Below are 14,284 nucleotides of genomic sequence, written 5' to 3'. Positions count from 1 at the left end.
TCAGGATTGATTTCCTTTAGGATTGATTGATTTCATCTCCTTGCTGTCCAAGGGACTCTCAAGAGTCTTCTCCAGCACCAAAATTCAAAAGCATCAATTGTGCAGTGCTCAGCCTTCTTGATGGTCCAGCTCTCACATCTGTACATGACTACTGGACTACTGACTATTTTAGAAGAAATGTGTATATACTAGTGGGTGTGCAGCGGTACCTTACTGTGGTTTTGGTTCGCACTTCTTTAAAGACAAATGACGTTGAACATCTCATTCTCCCACTCTTGGTTGTCTTTTCACCTTCATGAGAGCTTCCTCTGAGGCACAAAATTTTTAAAATTTTGAGCAAGTCTCAGTTCAGTTCAGTTCCTCAGTCGTGTCTGACTCTTTGCAACCCCATGGACTGCAGCATGCCAGGCCTCCCTGTCCAATACCAACTCCCTGCGTTTATTCAAACTCATGTCCATTGAGTTGGTGATGCCATTCAACCATCTCATCCTCTGTCGTCCCCTTCTCCTCCCGCCTTCAATCTTTCCCAGCATCAGGGTCTTTTCAAATGAGTCAATTCTTTACATCAGGTGGCCAAAGTATTGGAGTTTCAGCTTCAGTGTCAGTCCTTCCAATGAATATTCAGGACTGATTTCCTTTAGGATGGACTGGTTAGATCTCATTGCAGTCCAAGGGACTCTCAAGAGTCTTCTCCAACACTACAGTTCAGAAGCATCAATTATTTGGTGCTCAGCTTTCTTTATAGTCCAACCCTCACAGCTATAAATGACTACTGAAAAAAACCATAGCTTTGACTAGATGGACCTTTGTTGGCAAAGTAATGCCTCTGGTTTCTAATATGCTGTCTAGGTTGGTCATAACTTTTCTTCCAAGGAGCAAGCATCTTTTCATTTCATGGCTGCAGTTACCATCTGCAGTGATATTGGACCCCCTCAAAATAAAGTCTGTCACTGTTTCCACTGTTTCCCCATCTATTTCCCGTGAAGTGATGGGACCAGATGTCATGATCTTAGTTTTCTGAATGTTGAGCTTTAAGCCAACTTTTTCACTCTTCTTTCATATTCATCAAGAGGCTCTTTAGTTCTTCTTCACTTTCTGCCATATGGGTGGTGTCATCTGCATATCTGAGGTTATTGATATTTCTCCCGGCAATCTTGATTCCAGCTTGTGCTTCTTCCAGCCCAGCATTTCACATGATGTACTCTGCATAGAAGTTAAATAAGAGGGTGACAATATACAGCCTTGATGTACTCCTTTCCCGATTTGGAACCAGTCTGTTGTTCCATGTCCAGTTCTAACTGTTGCTTCCTGACCTGCATACAGGTTTCTCAGAAGACAGGTCAGGTGGTCTGGTATTCCCAACTCTTTCAGAATTTTCCACAGTTTGTTGTGATCCACACAGTCAAAAGCTTTGGCATAGTCAATAAAGCAGAAATAGATGTTTTTCTGGAACTCTCTTGTCTTTTCGATGATCCATCGGATGCTGGCAATTTGATCTCTGGTTCCTCTGCCTTTTCTAAATCCAGCTTGAACATCTGGAAGTTCATGGTTCACATACTGTTGAAGCCTGGCTTGGAGAATTTTGAGCATTACTTTACTAGCATGTGAGATGAGTGCAATTGTGCGGTAGTTTGAGCATTCTTTGGCATTGCTTTTCTTTGGGATTGGAATGAAAACTGATCTTTTCCAGTCCTGTGGCCATTGCTGAGTTTTCCAAATTTCCTGGCATATTGAATAAAGCATTCTTTCACAGCGTCATCTTTTAGGACTTGAAATAGCTCAACTGGAATTCTATACCTCTACTAGCTTTGTTCATAGTGATGCTTCCTAAGGCCCACTTGACTTCACATCCCAGGATGTCTGGCTCTAGGTGAGTGATCACACCATCGTGATTATCTGGGTTATGATGATCTTTTTTGTACAGTTCTTCTGTGTATTCTTGCCACCTCTTCTTAATATCTTCTGCTTCTGTTAGGTCTATATCATTTCTGTCCTTTACTGATCCCATCTTTGCATGAAATATTCCCTTGGTATCTCTAATTTTCTTGAAGAGATTTCTGGTCTTTCCCATTCTGTTGTTTTCCTCTATTTCTTTGCATTGATCACTGAGGAAGGCTTGCTTATCTCTCCTTGCTATTCTTTGGAACTGTGCATTCACATGGGTATATCTTTCCTTTTGTCCTTTGCCTTTCACTTCTTTTCTTTTCACAGCTATTTATAAAGCCTCCTTGGACAACCATTTTGCGTTTTTGCATTTCTTTTTCTTTGGGATGGTCTTGATCCCTGTCTTCTGTACAATGTCATGAACCTCCCTCCATAGTTCATTAGGCACTCTGTCTATCAGATCTAGTCCCTTAAATCTATTTCTCACTTCCACTGTTTAATCATAAGGGATTTGATTTAGGTCATACCTGAGTGGTCTAGTGATTTTCCCTACTTTCTTCAATTTAAGTCTGAATTTGGCAATAAATAATTCATGATCTGAGCCACAGTCAGCTCCCGGTCTTGTTTTCACTGACTGTATAGAGCTTCTCCATCTTTGGCTGCAAAGAATATAATCAATCTGATTTCAGTATTGACCATCTCATGATGTTCATGTGTAGAGTCTTCTCTTGTGTTGTTGGAAGAGGGTGTTTGCTATGACCAGTGCATTCGCTTTGCAGAACTCTGTTAGCCTTTGCCCTGCTTCATTCCGTACTCCAAGGCCAAATTTGCCTGTTACTCCAGGTATCTCTTGACTTCCTACTTTTGCATTCCAGTCCCCTATAATGAAAAGGACATCTTTTTGGGGTGTTAGCTCTAGAAAGTCTTGTAGGTCTTCATAGAACCATTCAAATTCAGCTTCTTCAGCATTACTGGTCGGGGCATAGACTTGGATTACTGTGATATTGAATGGTTTGCCTTGGAAATGAACAGAGATCATTCTGTCGTTTTTGAGATTGCATCCAAGTACTGCATTTTGGGCTCTTTGGTTGACTATGATGGCTACTCCATTTCTTCTAAGGGATTCTTGCCCACAGTAGTAGACATAATGGTCATCTGAGTTAAATTCACCCATTCTGGTCCATTTTAGTTCACTTATTCCTAAAATGTCGATGTTCACTCTTGCCATCTGCTGTTTGACCACTTCCAATTTGCCTTGATTCACGGATCTAACATTCCAGGTTCCTATGCAATATTGCTGTTTACAGCATCAGACTTTGTTTCCATCACCAGTCACATCCACAGCTGGGTGTTGTTTTTGCTTTGGCTCCATCTCTTCAGTCTTTTTGGAGTTATTTCTCCACTGATCTCCAGTAGCATATTGGGCACCTACCGACCTGGGGAAGTCTGCTGCTGCTGCTAAGTTGCTTCAGTCGTGTCCAATTCTGTGTGACCCCATAGACAGCAGCCCACCAGGCTCCCCCTTCCCTGGGATTCTCCAGGCAAGAACACTGGAGTGGGTTGCCATTTCCTTCTCCAATGCATGAAAGTGAAAAGTGAAAGTGAAGTCGCTCAGTCGTGTCCGACTAGTAGCGACCCCATGGACTGCAGCCTACCAGGCTCCTCTGTCCATGGGATTTTCCAGGCAAGAGTCCTGGAGTGGGATGCCATCGCCTTCTCTGTGGGGAAGTCTAGTTTACCTATTTTTTCTTTTGTTGCTTGTGTGTTTGGTGTCGTGTCTAAGAAACCATGGCTAAATCCAAGATTATAAAAATTTACCCTTAGGGACTTTCCTGGCAGTCCAGTAGTTAAGACTTCATGCATCCACTGCGGAGGGTGAGGGTTCAACCCCTGGCTGGGGAAAAAAGCTGCAATCCTGCATCCCGCATGCCTCATGGTTCAGCCAAAAACGAATTCAAAGGACTTCCCTGGTGTCCCAGTGCTGCAACTACCAAGCCCAGGCACTGCGGAACTCCTGCACCACAACTAGAGACAGGCCCAGGCACTGCAGACGAAAGCGCCTGCGTACTGCAGTGAAGATGCAGTGCAACCAAAAATAAGTAAATTTTTTTCAAAAATGAAAAATATGATCTAAAAAAATAAGAAAGACCCCCTGTACCACAAGTAAGTCCTGACACAGCCGAATTAATTGATTTCTTCATCTTATTAATATGGTATATTACATTGATTAATTTTCATATATTGAACCACACTTGTTTTCCTGGGATTAGTATCAGTTGGTTATTTGGGACAATATGGGGCTGGGGAAAAAAGGAGGTACTGTGGAATTATAAGAAACCATTAGTGTGAAAGTTTTGAAAACTGTAACACACTTTAGTATTTAAGGAATCTTTTGTTTAATTTTAAAAAAAGAGGGAAAAATTTTTTTCTAGTATTTTGTTGAGGAGTTTTAAATCTATATTCATAAGGGATATTTGCTTATAAATTTCTTTCCTTATGAGGTCTTTGGCTTTAGTATCAAAGTAATACTGGCATAAACTAGGAAACACACTCCTTTATTTTTTTGGAAGAGTTTGAGAAGGATTGGTATTAATTCTTTTTTAAATGTTTGAGAGAATTCACCAATAAAGGAGTCTGGTCTTGTGCTTTTCTTTATTGGACTTTCTTTTTTTGGTTACTGATTTAATCTCTTATTATAGGCTTCTTCTGATTTTTTATTTCTTCTTTATTGGACTTTCTTTTTTTGCTTACTGATTTAATCTCTTATTATAGGCTTCTTCTGATTTTTTATTTCTTCTTTATTGGACTTTCTTTTTTTGCTTACTGATTTAATCTCTTGTTATAGGCTTCTTCCGATTTTTTATTTCTTCTTGAGTCAGTATTAGTAGTTCATTTGTACCTAGGAATTTGTCCTTTTCATCTAGGTAATCTGATTTGTTGATAAACAATTATTCAGAGTATTCTGTTATAATCCTTTTTATATCCATAAGGGTGATAGTAATGTACCTCCATGTATTTCTGATCTTAGTGATTTGAGGTTTTTTTCCCTTGCTCTAACAAAAGTTTCATTAATTTCGTTGCTCTTTTCAAAGAAGTGCTTCTGTTTTCACTGGTTCTCTCGGCTGCTTTTCTATTCTGTATTTCCTTTATTTCCACTCTAATCTTTATTATTTTCTTCCCTGGTAGTTCAGCTGGTAAAGAACCCGCCTGCAATGCAGGAGACCCCAATTTGATTCCTGGGTCATGAAGATCTGCTGGAGAAGGGATAGGCTACCCACTCCAGTATTCCAGCTTAGAGAATTCAGTGCATGGGGGTCGCAAAGAGTCGGACACGACTGAGTGACTTTCACTTTCCTTTTGCTCACTTTGGTGTTGTTTTGTTCTTCCCTTTCTAGTTCCTTAACTTGGAAATTTAGGGCTGGACTTGAGTAAGAGATATGAGGTTGGAGACTCCATAGCCATCTTGCTGCCAAGAAGGAGCACCAATCTGAGAATATAGTCAAGCCAAGATGCAGACAAGAAAGACACTAGATCTTAAGGACAGCGCTTAGCCCCTGAATCATCCACGTCTGAAGCAAGTTCTGTTGCCAGACACTCAGTTACATGATTCAGTAAATTTCCCTTGTGCTCATTAAAAAAATGTTGGAAGTTCAGATCACTGAACTGAAATCTTCTTCTTTTTAATATAGATGTTTATTTACAGCTATAACTTTCCCTCTGAGAACTGCTTTTACTGCAGTTCTTGTAAGTTTCGGTATGCTGAGTTTTCACTTATCCCATATAATTTCCCGTGTGATTTCATTTTTATCCATTGGGCTTTTAAGAAAGGTTTTTTAGTTTGTTTTGTGTTTTTGTTTTTTTTCTGTGCTGTGCAGCATATGAGACGTTTGACCAGGGATTGAACCCATACCCCCTGCAGTGAAAGTGTGAAGTCTTAACCGCTGGACTGCCAGGGTTGCAAAAGATATTAATAATAATTTCCACATATATTCCACAAAATTTCCAGTTTTCCTTCTTATTAATTTCTAGCTTAATTTCATTCTGGTCAGAGAAAATACTTCATATGAGTTCGGTATTTTTAAATTTACTGAGACTTGTTTTGTTTTATAAATATGGTCTCTTTGAGGGAATGTTTCTTGTACTCTTGAAAAGAATGCGTATTCTGCTTTCTTGGGGTAGAGTTAGGTCTATTTGGTTTGTAGCATTGTTCAGATCTTCTATTTTCTTGTTTGTCTTTTGTATAGTACAGTTGACCCTTGGACAATGCTAGGGTTGGGGCACCAATTCTCCATGCAGTTTGTAAATATATAGTTGGGCCTCTGTAAAACCAGAAACATCACTTTGCCAACGAAGGTCCGTATAAACAAAGCTGTAGTTTTGCCGGTAGTCATGTATAGGTGTAAGAGCTGGACCAAAAAGAAGGTCAGCGCTGGCTCTGAGAACTGAGGCTTTCGAACTGTGGTGCTGGAGAAGACTCTTGAGAGTCCCTGGGACTGCAAGGAGATCAACCCTGAATATTCACTGGAAGGACTGATACTGAAGCTGAAACTCCAATATTTGGCCATCTGATGCTGAGAGCAGACTCATTAGAAAAGCCCCTGTGTTGGGAAAGATTGAAGGCAGGAGGAGAAGGCGGCGACAAAAGATGAGATGGTTGGATGGCATCAAAGACTCCATGGACATGAGTTTGAGCAAACTCTGGGAGATAGTGAAGGATAGGGAAGCCTGGTGTGCTGTAGTCCATGGGGTTGCAAAGAGTTGGAATGACTTCCAATTGAACCACAACAATTGTATCCACAGATAAAACCAACATATGTTGTGTAGTACCATAGTATGCATTTATTTAAAAGAGTCCACACACAGTGGACCCATGCACTACAAACCCATATTGTTTATGGATCAACTGTAGTTCTACCCATTATTGAAAGTGAAATACTGAAGTCTTTATTATTGTTGAACTATTTCTCCCTTTAATTCCGTCAAGTTTTGCCTCAGATATTTTGAGGCTCTGAAGTTAAATGAATATATGTTTATAATTATTATATTTTTTGGTGGATTGAGCCTTCTTTCTTTATATGATGTCTCTCATAATAATTTTGGCCGTAGAGTCTATTTTTTCTATTACAGTCACTTCATCTCTTTTTTTGTTGTTGTTGTTAGTCTCTGGAATATATTTTCTTTCCTTTCACTTTCAACCTACTTGAGCTAGAGAAAGTCTTATAGACAGCATATTGTTAGATTATATGTGTTTTTATTTAATTAATTTATTTATTTGGCCATACCACACAGCTTGTGGGATTTCAGTTCCCTGACTAGAGACTGAACGTGGACCCTCAGTAGTGAAAGCACAAAGTCCTATCCACTGGACCAGCAGAAAGCTGTGTGGCCTTTCTTTAGTTATGATGAACAGGGCTACTCTTCTTTGCTATGCATGGGCTTCTCATTTCGGTGGCTTCTCTCATTGTGGAACACAGGCTAGGGTGCACAGGCTTTAGTATTTGTGGAGCACGGGCTCGGTAGTTAAGGCACACAGGCTTAGTTGCCCCAAGGTATTTGTGATCTTCCTGGAGTAAGGATCGAACTCATGTCCTTTGCATTGATAGGTGGATTCTTAACCATTGAACCACTAGGGAAGTCCTGGGAATGTGTTCTTAATTCCTGAAGGATAGTTTCACAAGATACAGAATTCCTCATTAACCTTTTCACCCCTCCTTCCAAAACTTATCCCACTACCTTCTGACCTCCAAGGTTCCTGATGAAAAATATGAGTCTTATTGAGATTCCCTTGCATGTGATCAGTCACTTTTCTATTGCTGCTTTAAGGATTCTCTTTTTGGTTTGGGCCTTTTACCATGAATAGAGCCTAATCTGAGAAACATCACCAAGAATACTAACATATGCATAATGGAAATCCCGGAAGGAGAGGTAGAAGAGAAACTGGGGAAAAGAATATTTGAAGGGAAAAATGGATGAAAATCTCAGTTCAATGCAAGATAAAATCTACACATCCAAGAAGCTCAATTAACCCCTATTATGATAAACTCCAAACAGTTTATTTCCAGAGTTCAGATAAAACTGATTCTGATAGTTTTGCCAGTGTATTAGCTGTTTTTGTGAAGGAATGGATTCTTGGAGTTCCCTACTTCATTTTCACTGACATCCTCAGATTTTTTTTTTTTTAAACACAGAATTTTTTAACATAATAATTATTTCATATATAAACTTTGCATTTTTTCACTTAATATTATACAATAAGCATTTCTATTTGCCTCCATATTCTTCATAATTATCCATTTTAATAGTTCATTTAGCAAATATTTATTGGATACCATTTACCTGGTGGTCACTCTACAGAGACTGAGTATATAGCAATGAATAAAACAAGACTCTGGCCTTAAGGAGTTTACATTCTAGAAGGTAGAGAAATGAGAGTCACATAAATATCCATTCCTTTTTACTACTGTATAATATTCCAGCATAAGAATATAACTTTGATAGGATGAAAAATATCCCTCCCGAGATATTGAGTCCTAATTCCAGAATGTTATCTTACATGGAAATAGGATCTTTGCAGATATGATTAAGGTAAGGATTTTGGTGTGTGGAGGTTATCAGGATTATCAGAGTGGGCCTTAAATGCAATCAAATGTGTCCTTTTAAGAGGGAGGAAGAGGGTTTTCCCTGGTGGTCCAGTGGTTAAGAATCCACCTTGCAATGCAGGGGATGTGGGGTTTGATCCCTGGTCGGGAGTCTAAGATCCCATCTGCCTTGGGGCAACTAAAGAAACCTCATGTGATTCAACTAACACTCCACCCAGCCAAATAAATAAATAAGAGGGAGTAAGGGGGAATTTGACTTGCGTGGAAGAGGACAAGGCAATGTGATAATGGAGGCAGAAATTGGAGTGAAGCCAACAAGTGCCTGCAGCCACTTCCAGAAGCTGCAAGAAGTAAGGAACAGATTCTCCTCTAGATCCTCCAGAGAAACACAGACCTAGCAACATTTTGATTTTGGCCCACTCATGCTAATTTTGGAATTTTGGCCTCCAAAATGGTGAAAAATAAATTTCTGTTGCTTAAAGCCACCTAGTTTGTGGTAATTTGTTACAGTTACCATAGAAACTAATACAGATTTCTGGAACTGAGAGTGGGGTGCTGCCTGCTGTAACAGACAACTAAACATGTGGAGATGGCCTTGGAATTGGATAATGGGTAGAGACCGGGAGGATTTTGAGAAGCATGATAGAAAAGAGCCTAGATCGCCTTGAGCAAACTGTTGGTAGAAGGATGAATGTTGGAGGCTCTGCCAGTGCGTGCTGTCACTTCGCTCATGTCCAGCTCTTTGCCACCCCAAGGACTGTAGCCCACCAGGCTCCTCTGTCCATGGGGATTCTCCAGGCAAGAATACTGCAGTAGGTTTCCATGCTCTCTTCCAGGGGACCTTCCCAACCCAGGGATTGAACCCATGTCTCTTTTGTCTCTTATGTCTCCTGAACTGGCAGGCGGATTCTTTACACAATGAGGGAAATGTAACTGGCAGCTGAAGGAGAGGTGATCTCTGCTATACAGTAGCAAAAGTCTAGATGAATTGTGTCTGGCAGTGGTGGAAAGCAGCACTTTTAAGTGATGAACTTGAATTTGAGCTGAGGCCATCTTGAAGCAAAACTTTAAAGATGTGGCCTGGTTTCTTTTTTCTGGTTATAGTAAAATGTGACAAGAAAAAGATACTGAGAAGAGAACTGTTACGCAAAAAGGAACCAGTATATCATGATTTTTGGAAACTTGGAGCCTATCCAGGTTACAAAAAATGCTAAAATTAGGTGATTTACTGTTAGAAAACTGCTCTAGAGAGCAGGCCATAGATATGGTTGGACAGCTTTCTGCTAGTGTTGAGAATATTAGGTTTATGACCCATGGATCCTCTCAATAATCTCAGCAGAAGTCAGAAATAAGAGATGATATTTTCCAGGAAAGATCCGTGGGGGACCCTTATTTAATGATGTGAGTCTCTGTGACATACAAAGGAGACACACAAGTCCCTGAAGAATGTTATACCAGCAGAAATGCTCCCAGCTTGAACTGGAAGGAACAATGAAATAAAGGAAGGCTATTGTACTCCCCAAATTCTACTTGCAGGAAATAGGTTTACAGGACAACTCAGTTTCAGGCATGCACTTACCATTAAGAAAAAGGAAGAATGACTCAAAAAGAAGAGCCTCAGGCTGAGAAATCTGAACCAAGGATGTCCTAAGCCTTGGGAAAAACGAATGAAATTTGCCCTTTGTCTCTTCCATTTCCTCTCTTTTGGAATAGGAATGCCTATAGCTGTTATACTGTGCCTGGCCCACTACCATACTTTGGGAACAGACAACTTATTTCTAGTTTCATATTTTCAGAGATGGAGAGGAATTTTCTCCCCACAATAGAGCATACCCAGAGACTCACCTGTGCCTGGTTTAGATGATGAGATTAGGGATTTTGAACTGATTGTATATCTAGAATTTGGATTTGAGTTGATATTTTGATGGGTTAAGACTTTTGAAGATGTTGAGATGGGGTAAATGTAATTTGCTTGTGTAAAACAAGAATCTTTTGGGGCCAGAGGGCAGATTCTGCAAGGGTCATAAATGCCTCCCTTTCCCCAAAGATTCTAGTTCCTGAAACTTATTAGTGTTACATTATGTGAAGTAACATATAATGAGTCTTTACGAATGTGATTCAGTTAAGGATCTTGAGAGGTGAAGATTATCTTGGGTTATCAAGGTGAGCTCTAAATGCAATCATGTGTGTCATAAGAGGGAGGAAGAAGGAGGCTTGACACAGGCAAGAGAAGGCAATGAGAAGATGATGGAGAAATGGTGAGGTTGCAAGAGAAGAAATGCCAGCCACGCCCATAAACTTTCAAATTGTGGAGCTGGAGAAAACTCTTGTGAGTCCCTTGGACAGCAAGGAGATCAAACCAGTCAATCCTAAAGGAAGTCAACACCGAATATTCATCGCAAGGACTAAAACTCCAATACTTTGGCAACCTCATGCAAAGAGCAGACTCATTGGAAAAGATCCTGATGCTGGGAAAGATGGAGGGCAGGAGGAGAAGAGGGCAACAGAGGATGAGATGGTTGGATGGCATCACCGGCTCAATGGACATGAGTCTGAGCAAACTCCAGGAGATAGTGAAGGACAGAGGAGCCTGGGGTGCTGCAGTCCATGGGGTCGCAAAGTGTTGGACACGACTGAGCAACTGAACAACAATAGCCAGAAGCCAGAAGAAGTAAGGAGTAAGTTCTCCCCTACAACCTCCAGAGGAAGCACAGACCTACTGCCATCTTGATTTTGGTCCACAGATACTAATTTTGGGCTTCCTGCATCCAGAATGGTGGAATAACAAATTTCTGTTATTTTAAGCCTCTGGAGCTTGTTATAGTTGCTATAGGATGCTAATATGATAACACAATGCGTTTATCCAGCCTCTGCTCATTGGGCATTTGGATTGCTATTATGAACAGTCTTGTATAGATACATGTTTCCTGGTGCAAATGTGTTTGAGTGGTACCAGTGTACACTCCTATGAACACTATAGTTTCTGTGGATTCACATTTTGTTCATCATTTGGTAGAATTAGATTTCTTCATTGTTACCAATCCTATTGAGTATAAGGTAGTGCTTAATCGTGATTTTATTTGAATTTCCCTGATTACTGATGATTTGGCTTGAGTATCTTTTCAAAGTCTTATTGGCCATTTGTACCTCTTCCTTGAAAGGCACGTTCATGTCTTTCTTATTTTTCTAAGAAATGATTTTATGTATTGTCTTTTTACTAGCTGTTACTTCTGGAATTTACATATTTTCATACTGCTAAATAACATGTGTATCCTGACAGCTTTTTATTAATTGTTTAATCTTTTGACTTCTTATTTGATAGTGCTTGGTGTGTGCCTGCTCAGCCGTGTCTGACTCTGCAGCCCCATGGACTGTAGACCGCCAGGCTGCTCTGTCCATGGGATTTTCCAGGAAAGAACACTGAAGTAGGTTGACATTTCCTCTTCCAGGGAATCTTCCCGACCCAGGATGGAAACCACGTCTCCCACATCTCCTATATTGGCTGGAGGATTCTTTACCACTAAGCCACCTGAGAAGCCCCCTTATTTAATACAGAAGAATTTAATTCTTTGATATCACCATGGGTTAAAAAAATAGTATTTAGATGAAGATTTGGCATTAATATTTTTATGCCTACTCAAATATTATTCATAGCTGAGCACTAAAACAATTATATTTAGTGCTGTTAGTTTTCCCTAAAGTTAGTAGTTGTCATTAAAAAAATTTTTTTTCAGATTTCTGTGTAGCTATTGCTAATTCTTCCTACACCTTTCAGTATTTTCAATCACATCAGTTAATCTATCCATTCCAATGATTTTTCCCTGGAGACGTTATTCCTAGTGACCGTTTTTCACCTCTTCCTAGGCTGGTTACTCTCCATATCGCCCCATAGCCGTTGTCCTGGGACCTTGCTGTTGTCCTTGGAATAGTCTTACGCATTCTCCTGGTTGGGGTCCTTGTTTTCCTGTATCCTCTGTATTTCCTTCTTATGGTTTTACTCTTCTGTTTTAATGGCACATACCCCGTAAGAGTTCTTGAGTTCAAAGTGGTGAGACAGTGGCAGAAGGCATGTAATGACTACTTTTAACATACCAGTTTGGGATCTTCTTTCTTCCAGTTTGGTCTGATTGCCATCTTTGCTTTCACAAGATCCCCGCATCTGTCCTCAAGATCACCTGAAGATTCTCTTCCCTTCAGCCCTGTGCTGGCTTTCCAGTCTCCTGACCTATAGGACTTTTTTCTTGGTTTCCCCCTCATTTTATTGGAGTGCATCCTTCAGTGGTTTTTTCTTTTAAAAAAAAAATGTCTATTTGGCTGTGCCAGGTCTTCAGCACACAAGATGTTCAACCTTTCTTGCAGTATGTGGGCTCAGTTCCCTGATCAGGGATTGAACCTGGGCCCCCTGCATTGGGAGTGTGGAGTGTTAGCCACTGGACCACCAGGGAAGTCCCCTTCAGTGGTTCTTGAGAAAGAGTACGTGAACGTTAAATTTTTTGAGACCTTGTATATGCGGAATGATAATTTAGTTGGCATAGAATTCTAAGTTGGAAGTAATATTCCTTCAGACTTTTGAGGGCTTCCCTGGTGGCTCAGATGATAAAGAATCGGCCTGCAATGTGGAGACCTGGGTTCGATTCCTGGGTTGGGAAGATCCCCTGGAGGAGGGAATGGCAACCCATTCCAATATTCGTGCCTGGAGAGTCCCCAAGGACAGAGGAACCTGGCAGACTACAGTCCGTAGGGTCGCAAAGAGCCAGACACAACTGAGCGACTAAGCACGCATAGACTTTTGAAGGTATTTTTCTCCCTTGTTTCCTCGCTTCTGGTATTGCCATTGAGAAGTCAAAATCCATTCTGAGTCTAGGTTCTTTGTTGGGATTATTTTTGTGTTTCTGGAAATTTGTAAGATTTTCTTTTTGTCCTCAGTTTCCTGAAAATGTACACTGATGTATCTTAGTATTTTCATTGACTCTACTAGGCACAATGCGGGCCTTTTTGAAAAATCATATACTTCAGTTTGGGAAATGATTTTAAATTATTCATTTCATTCTTTATCTCCATTTTCTTCTATTCTCTCTTTTTGGAATCCTCATAAGGCAGATGTTGAGCTTCCTAAATTTCTCCCTGAATTTTCTAATATTTTTATCTTCTTTATTATTCAACTCTTCTTCAGAATTTTTAATTTCTGCCATCGTATTTTTAAAACACTATTAATTCCCAAGATTTCTTTTTGTTCTCTCAATGTTCATTTCTATAAATTTGTGTTCTTGTCTCATGAATGCAATACCTTTTTCTTTCTCTGAGGGATATTAATTTTTCTATGTTTTTGTTTGTTTTGTTTTCCTTCTCAGAATCTCTGTTTCTTGCAAGCGTTTTTTTTTTTTTGCTTATCAGGTTTGATTTCCTTCATGTTGGAGGTTCTCCTTCATTGTCTAAGAGTTCTTGGCTGTCGTCTGCTCATTATTAAGAATGAGAGCTTAAAAATTGATGGGAAGCTCTAAGCATGTTGACTTTGACCTTCCCAGTATGGTGTTCTGATGGGGCAGTTCATGGATAACAACTAATCTTAGGGTCTTTAGTCCTCTTTTAGGTTGGCCTGAGTTCCCAGGGGAGGCTTATCCAACCTGCTGCCTGGAGGGTAAAAATCTGACTGCCACGGTTCTGCCAGGTAAGGGAAGAGGATTGGGGAGGTGGGGGGTGGAGTGTCAGTTTTCAACTTCTATGCAGTCACTTAATCCCGTTAGTTACTCATGCAGTGTCTCTGTTTTATCCTCTCTAGAAAACAAATTTCCAGTCTTAGC

The sequence above is a fragment of the Capra hircus genome, chromosome 29 (assembly GCF_001704415.2).
Source record: "Capra hircus breed San Clemente chromosome 29, ASM170441v1, whole genome shotgun sequence".
Lineage (NCBI taxonomy): Eukaryota > Metazoa > Chordata > Mammalia > Artiodactyla > Bovidae > Capra > Capra hircus.
Note: the sequence above shows the minus strand (reverse complement) of the source record.